At 46.7% G+C, this 7,775-nt stretch overlaps 1 protein-coding gene across 9 annotated transcripts in view; it reads left to right on the top strand.

The window, feature by feature from the left end:
* Positions 1-250: 250 nt before the first annotated feature.
* PHF21A (PHD finger protein 21A) overlaps positions 251-7,775 on the top strand; it is a 132,913-nt gene continuing 125,388 nt past the window's right edge. For 3 of the 9 annotated variants that reach the window (XM_080395924.1, XM_080395931.1, XM_080395932.1), the window contains exon 1: positions 253-666. The gene's annotated coding sequence lies outside the window, so the exon portion shown is untranslated. Of the gene's footprint in view, positions 667-1,063; positions 1,263-7,775 lie in introns of those variants that run through there. The other 6 variants (XM_080395925.1, XM_080395937.1, XM_080395938.1 and 3 more) reach the window with 5 other exon arrangements.

Below are 7,775 nucleotides of genomic sequence, written 5' to 3'. Positions count from 1 at the left end.
AGCCCGCCCTCCCGGCTCAGCCCCGGCCCGGGCCCGGCCGGCGGCCCCCCGCTGGGTGACAGGAAGGGGGAGGCGCGGGCCCCTCGCTCCGCGCGCCCCGCCAGCACCCCCCCGTGCCCCCCCCGCCGTGGGTCTCCGGCGGCGGCGGCGGCGGGCCGGGGCGCGCGCGCGGCGGCGGCGCGTCGGGAGCGCGCCTGAGGCAGGCAGGCAGGCAGGCCGGCGGCGGAGGGATCCCGGAGAGCGGTGCTGCGGCCGGGCCGGGTGAATGGGATTGAAGAAGAGTTCAGCTTCTCGGCTTGTTTTTGTGTCACAGTTTCTCTCCTCCTGCGCCTCTTCGGCTTCGTGCCTCCCTCCCCGCCCGCCCCCTCCTCCCCGCCGCAGGAGGAGCCCCCCGCGGAGAGGGGGAAGGAAAAGGACCCCACAGAGGCGAGAGCGAGCGAAGAGGAGGAGGAGAAGGGAGCAACCTACCATCTTCCACTCCCCGCTTAGCTTAAAGAAAGTGAGAGGAGGAGAGAGAGAGAGGCGCCCAGAAGAGGGGGACAGGGAGGCCCGGAGGAGCGGCGGCGCCGGCACCCTCCCCCTATGAAGAAGAGTCCTCCCCCTCACAGAGAGGTCCTGCCAGGGGGACCCCGGCCGGCCCGCAGCACCACCGCCGCCGCCAGCAGGGTGTAGTATCCCACCTTTCGGATTCGCCTCCTCCTCCTCCTCCTCCTCCTCCTCCTCCCTGCCCCCCCCCCCCGCCCCCCGGGCGCCGGCCCCCCCCTTTCCCCCCTTTCCCCCCGCCGCCGCGGGGCTGGGGGCTCCCGGGATGGCGGCGGCTCGCCCCGCACTCTCCGGCCAACTTGGCGATGAGGAGCAGCAACTTCGCCGCGGCCCCGGCCCCTCCCTCGGGGGGGTGGGGGGGGGGGGAGCGGAGCGTCCCGGGGCGCCGCCGCGGCCCCCCCCGGCCTCCCCGGCAGAAGTTTGTGAGCGGGAGCGGGAGAGGTGGAGGAGGGTGACACTTGGGGTGAAAGGAGGAGGTGACACATTGGGGTTGGGGGGGAGGAGCAGGGGAAGGAGATGACACATTGCACTGGGGATGGGGTGGGGGAGGGAGGCTTATCCCCTCCCCTCCGGTTTCCTTCAGGATGATTATTTCCAGGCCCTTTTCTCTCGGTCGGGTTCTTCGCCGCGATGCTGTCGGGGAAGTTTTATTATTATCTAGGAAATGATGCCGCTTTCGGTGATGGATAATTCGTAGTAAAGCCGCTGCTGCGGTGGTGGTTTGTTGTTTTGGTGTTGTATTTTTTTTTTTTTTTTGCCTCCTCTCCCTTTCCTCTCCCCTCCTCTCCTCTCTCCTCTCTCCTCCTTCCTTTCATTCGTCTTTGTGGCCCGAGCAGCGCCGGGAAAATTCCGTTTCTTCTGCAACTTGTTATTGGGGCCGGGCCTGCCCCGCGGGCTGCCCTTCCCGCACAGGTACGGGCTGGGCCGGGGCTCCGCGCCCGCTCCCGCTCGGCGCCGGCGGCCGCGACGGCCACTTCGGTATTTTTATTTTTTCCTTCCCTCCTGTGCCTGTGTAGGTGGAGTGGGGCTCTTATGTGGGACTCTGCCATTTGGTCTAGTCCTCTTGTGCATGCTCCTTTCTTCACTTGCCTTCCTGCAGGATTTTTATTTTTTATTATTTTGGTGGTGGTGGTGTTGTGTGTCTTGGGTTTTTTTATTTTCTTTATTTTTCCGAGCTTTGCTGTCGGTAGAGCTTTTCCCACAACCACCTCTGCAGTTTGGTGGGTGCTGGCAGGATTGTACGCCGAGGTTTTTAGGTGAATTCGTGTCGGATTAATGCATGGAGCCCTTCATTCAACTTCTTCTCAAGTGTCAAAAAATGAGGCTATGAACAGATGTGTTTCAATATGGAGAGATTTCCAAGTTCCTAATTCTTGGGGGGTGGAGGGAAGAGTGCCATTGGAGAGTGGCTTTTGTTTTCGATTGGTGAACAAATGTCATCACATTTCAGTCACGTGCTGTAATATTCTTTGTTCAGCTATCAAAGTATGATATCTGCTACACCTGTTCCCACTTTTTAATTGTAAGTAACGGTGATTGCCTGCAAATCTGAGAATTGTGGATGGGAGCGCTTCCCCTCTTTCTCCCCCTCCTACCTCCTGGATGTTTGTTTGGGCCCAAGCGCCGAGCTTGACAATGAACTTTTGTTCACTGCGGAGACTGCATGTAAAAAGGTCCCACTGGGGGTAATAACTTGCGTGTCACGAGAAAGTTGTATACCGTGGTGTACGGTAGGTCTGAGCGTTGGAAAAATCAGGTGGGGATGTGCGCTCGGGGTAGGCTCCTTTGGGCCAGTGAAATTTTCTTAACTAGATGTGCTGTTGCTTGCTGTCAGGTTAGAGGAGAGATACTCCCACACACCCGTATAGACAGATATCTTGTCTTTTTTTTTTTTTTTTTTTTTTTAGCTTAGCTGTAGATTTTTCAGGTATCAGAAATAGAAAGGATTTTGCCAGTCTGTTTACTTTTTTTTTTTTCTTCATTGTGCTCACTTGTAACAATGAAGACACCTGCTTAGTTTCAGTTTTGTAAGTCAGCTTCCTCTGGCTTTCCTGTGCTTGCCTGGAGCTAGCTGGTGAGGCTGGATACACTACATAGCGGGGGAATGTTTAACTTTGATGAAAAGAGGCTTATTTGGGGGTTTAATTTGTGAAGAAAATAATGTGCTTCTCAAAACCTTGGGGGGAAAACAAACCAATGACACTAAAAATCAAAAATTCATGACTCTACCCAGTTAACACATAATGCTAAACTTTTATATTAAGCTTGTTTGTGTATAACATAACTTTATGTTTAAATAGTGACATTAAATTACTAGTAAGAAAGGAATAAACAAAAAAACCCCGGTGCATAGCTACCCGCATTAGTTGGAGAAGTTAATTACCACACTTTAGAAAGATCACAGGCTTTGGGATTTTTATTTATATCTGTGCATGTCTCACGACAGCTATATGAAACTATTTCTTTGGGGGCAGTTTTTATTACTATTTTCTAGAAAAGAATTCTGTAGCTCAGTAAAACTGTATTAAAAAAATTAAAAACCAAAACAGATGCAGTGCTGCTTGCATGTTTTCTAAACCTTTCAACCTTACTGTGGTAGAGAAATAAGATTTATTTTATGATAGTTACATCAGCTAGAAGTTTGAGCTGATGCAGAAGGGAGTATGAAGCAACTTCTTTATCTATTGATTTCATGTTGCGTAGTAGCATGTATAGAGTATAACTTCAAGGTCTTAAGAGACCCGTTGTCCAGCAGAAGGTAGGTGCTTGCTCACAGAGTGCTTACCTCCAGCTGGGTCATACCCCCTGTTTTTAGCTGTACTAACCCAAGCAATAAGAAACTTGGAGCAGATCATATCATGGGTTTTAGTGATTTTTTTGTTTGTTTGTTTTCCTTTTCTGTTAAGTAATGAAGCTAGCCAGCATGGTGTAGAACTCAAAATGTCGCGTTAAGGAATATTGTATTTATTAATAATTATTTTACCATTAGTCATTGTAAGATTTCACCTGCAAGCTTTTCATCTTTGTTCTTCTCTATGTGCATCCTGAACTGGATTTGTTGGAGGCAGAAGAAGGCATTAGAAAGTGCGGTTCTTCCTTTTAGGGAATGAAAATACGAAACGTTCCTTCAAAGAACTTAAAAAAAGCAAAAGTAGGAAACTGAAACTTAGTGGTGCTGAGAGGAAAATGCTGTTGTGTTTTCCAGCTTGAACAATAAAGTCACTGCTTTCAGTTCAGGTTTTGTAAAGACCTCTCTTCACCCTAGGCCATTCAGCTTCAACTGCGTTTCAAGCTTTGGGCCTAAATAGTTCTTTGCTTCTCTCTTTTTAGAGATGAGGTTTTGTGTGTATCTGTTAAACTTCACCTTAGAAATTATAATTAAAAAAATAAGAAATCCTTGGACTGGATCTGTACAAAGGAGACTGTTTTCATGATTTTTTTTTTTTTTTTAGTGAAATAAAATGTGTTTTAATGACTCCTTAGAAAGTTGTGAAATTCTGTGTGCAGCTAGAATGCTTTAATAGTGAGCCTGGCTATCACTTGGGTTGTTCGTGCACTTTGTTTATAACAGTCATAATTGCGTTATGAGCACATTGTAGCTGTTCGGTTCCTTTATACTTATTCTTGGAGCCATGAAGAACTTTATTCAGTCAAATGAATTGATACTGGTGGAGTTTGGTTACAACAGAGATTTCTCCTTCATTTCAATACCAGTTTGTAGGAACCTTCATGGATTGTCTTGTTTCAGACATTGTGAGCATTTTGCGTGGGTACCAGAAACTCAAGATGATTGTCATGTTGGTGACTTAACCTTTTTACTCTTGTTTTGGGTTTGTTTGTTGGTTTTGCTTGTTTCAAATCTTCCAGAAAGAACTTCGTGGTGTGACAGGGCTTTGGTTTTCGGAGGGCCGTCACGTGGTGGTGTGAGCTGTAAAGCAGAGCAGCCTTCGGGAGAGGTTGCTTGCGTAGAAGAGGCAGTGCTAAACACCTATTATTAAGCTTCTAGTAGTATTTCTTCACTGTCCCCTTCACTCTTTATGCTCATGACTGTGCAGTCACATGCGTATACTAGAAGAGTAAGACTCCACAAAAGGCCTGGCTCCTGTACGTTCGTGAATCGCCCTTGTTCAATTACTCTGTGCCAGAAAGCAGCTTGCATCCTGTTTCTGATGTATTTTAACTGCACAAAGGTTATTTGGGAATGAACCATATACTGGAAAGGTGGGGCAGCATGCAGAAGGGTTTTGAGATGTCCACCGTATGCAAGGGGCGAGATACTTACTTCTCTACCCTGTAAATAGAGGGTGAACTGAAGGATAGTTTTTATAGGTAACTTACATTAATATTTCATGTTCAGTATAGCACAAAGCCAGTGTCTGCCTTGTGCTGGTGGTAGAGATATGCATTATGCAGGCAAAAAAGTTTATTTACATTTGGGGGTGGGGACTTTGTATTTTCTCCTTTTTCCTTCATTTTTTTTTCTTACTACAAATACAGTCTCATTTAGGGGAAAAAAACCCACCAAAACAAGCCCCTGTGTTTCTTTTATAAGTTTTAAATAATTTATGGCTCCTGCACCTTACTGGGTTCCTCACCTGATTAAAATCTGTGAAGTATGATTGTAAGTTTGTTTGACTCTGCTTTTGTGAGGTTTTGACATAACAAAAGCCAAGTGGTGAGTGTAGCTATAGAATGGCTAGAAAATGTACAAAAATCAGAAGAGTTGTTTTTTTATAATATACTTAGTGGAGGGGAAGGGTGCACCTGCGTGACAATCTGACTTTACAATTAGCGTCATTTGTCCTTAAAATAATTTTTAAAGTAGAAAGTTCTAAAAGGTGCCTGCCTTTGGTCTCAGAGGTTCACCGTGCCTACTTGCCCTAACAGAGCCCCAACTTTACCACAGAATCTTTTGTTTTAATACTTTGATCCCAGACTTTTAAGGAAAGAATGTAGCACTTGATGTAGGCTTCTCTACAGCATTTTCTGGTTTACTGTTTACATCATTTTAGTATCTCTGTTGGCATTGTCAAGTACCCTGTGCCTTAAAAGCTCTTTGCCTAGATGGTTTGACCTATTGTTCGTTCCCTCTTACCTGAGATTTTTTTGTTCACTTTCATTGCAAACACTCGCTTTTTGATTAGAGATGGTGTGCTCAAAGCATGCTTTAAAAAACCCACAATGGAGAGCAAACCCCCCCCTTCCCAATATGACTACCCCCCCAGCCCTAGCCTAATGTTTGTTGTTACTGGTGGGAATGTGTTTATAGACAGTGTGCAAGGAGCGAGGCTCTGCTTAGTGTGAGCTCTGCTGTAGGCCATGTTCACGCAGCTTCAATGTTTTTTCTTTTTAATGTCGGATTTCTTAAAATGTGTGTTTTCCAGATTCTGCCCTTCCACGTGACGGTGCTGCGCTTGTAGAATGAAAGGGAGTGTTACCAAGTTTGCTTGCTTCAGAAACAGTGTTGTGTGCCTCTGAAGTAAGGGACTCTAGTGTTGCGTATGTAATTAGAAATAGTTTTGAAAATGTAGCTGGTGTGTTTCTGGAACGGGAGTATGGAGACGTGAACGGTTAAAACAAATGAGGGCAGGTTTGAGCCCGTGACTCTAAGATGGCCTGTGCTTGGATGCGGTCTCCAGGCCTGCGAGAGAACTCTAGCAGAGCAGCCGAGCTTGCAGTCGGTTCGGTTTGGTCGTTTCTGCCTGTGAAATGCAAGCAGTCGGTGTGAAAGGGCGAAGGAACATTGATTCCTTCCCTTGTTACCCTCCGACCCCGCAGATCCAAGCATTGTTAACTATGTGGATCCCAAAGGCAGTGTAGTTGCAAACAGTTAATTGAAGAGATCAAGTGGTATCCTATTGAAGCTTTAGATTGTTTTAACAAAACTTCTGAGTAATCGCAATAATTATTTTCTGATAAGCTGGCTGATAGTAGCTATGGCAACAGCTGTCTTTGGCCTATGGACAGTATTGCTGTATTGACAAAACCTTTAGATGCTCCTGAGGCCTCTTGCCTCTGTAGGGAAGTGCATCCGGATGACTTTGAGGTGTCTGAAGCATTGCCCGTTTGTCTTTCTGTTGCAACAGGACGCTGTCTTTCTCTTGGGTCAGAGTCTTGGTCCTTTCCCTTTCGCGTGTTTTTGTGGGTGCTGCCTGCTAGCCTGGAAACGCTGCAAAGGCTGTCTTGTTCTGCAAGGACTAGTGCTCAGATGGAATTATATATGCATGTTATTGTGGGTTTTTTTTGGCAATAATAATCCAGAACCCGGTGAAAAGGGAGGGAAAAGAAAGGAGGACTTACTCATTTTGATCCCTGGTTGTTTCCTTCCTTGATCAAAACCTTCTTAGAACAGACTGGTAGGGGGAGCTGCCCTTCCCTTTACTGAAGTACAGCGTATTCTTCTCCGAGGCCTACGCTGAGATACAGCTATTTAATTTTCAGCTAAGCTCTGCTGCTTTTTGGAAGAGAGGCAAGCTCCTGCTTCAGTACGTTGTAGAAATGGAGGAAGAGAGTAATTTGTTTCCAGATTACTAAATTCTGGACAGGGAGAACATGCCCCTCAGCAAACGTACTTTTCCTGTTGATGTTCAGAAGAGCGCGCCTTTAATAAATGTAGCAGTCGGGGGTGTTGGGGGGGGTGGGTGGGAATTAAAAAAAATATTACTGCCCTTTAGAATGAAGATGTTAAAAAGCTATGGCCCATTCTGCATGTTTGAAAGTAACTAAACTGCTAATGATTCTTTGGGAATTACTGCTTAGCTGATGTTTATTTTTACTGAAATCTTTGTCCTCTTAACTTCGACGTATGAGAACTCGGTATCGATCCAGTTTACCTGGTGATTACTATCAGCGCCTCCCTGTACGGGTGCGTGCGTGGTTTGCTGGCCCGTGGAAGTGTGCAATATGGCCTACATCTGGTTTCATCTTCAGTAAGAATGTGGCTTGTGGAAACTACGAGCCCCAGTATGCAGTGCTGTGTTTTTATCCACATCGCCTGCCTGGATGGTGATACACTAATGCATCCTGGGACCTGTAGTTCTCGCCAGCAGAAGTTAGAGATTCGTGGTGACAAGTGGAAGATGCTATTGTGGTGTAGGAAACAGAGTTGTTGATGCAGTTCTTAGTTGGTCAGCTTAAACTTGTACTGCCATTACTGTGCAGCAGCATGTATTTTTATTTACAAGTCGAAGGCAGTTTCTAGTTGGGTATTGTGTTTAGGGAAAAGCAGTCAA

The sequence above is a fragment of the Falco punctatus genome (genome assembly GCF_963210335.1).
Source record: "Falco punctatus genome assembly, chromosome: 7".
Taxonomy (NCBI): domain Eukaryota; kingdom Metazoa; phylum Chordata; class Aves; order Falconiformes; family Falconidae; genus Falco; species Falco punctatus.
The sequence above is the reverse complement of the archived record's forward strand: the minus strand, read 5'-3'. Positions and strand labels throughout refer to the sequence as shown.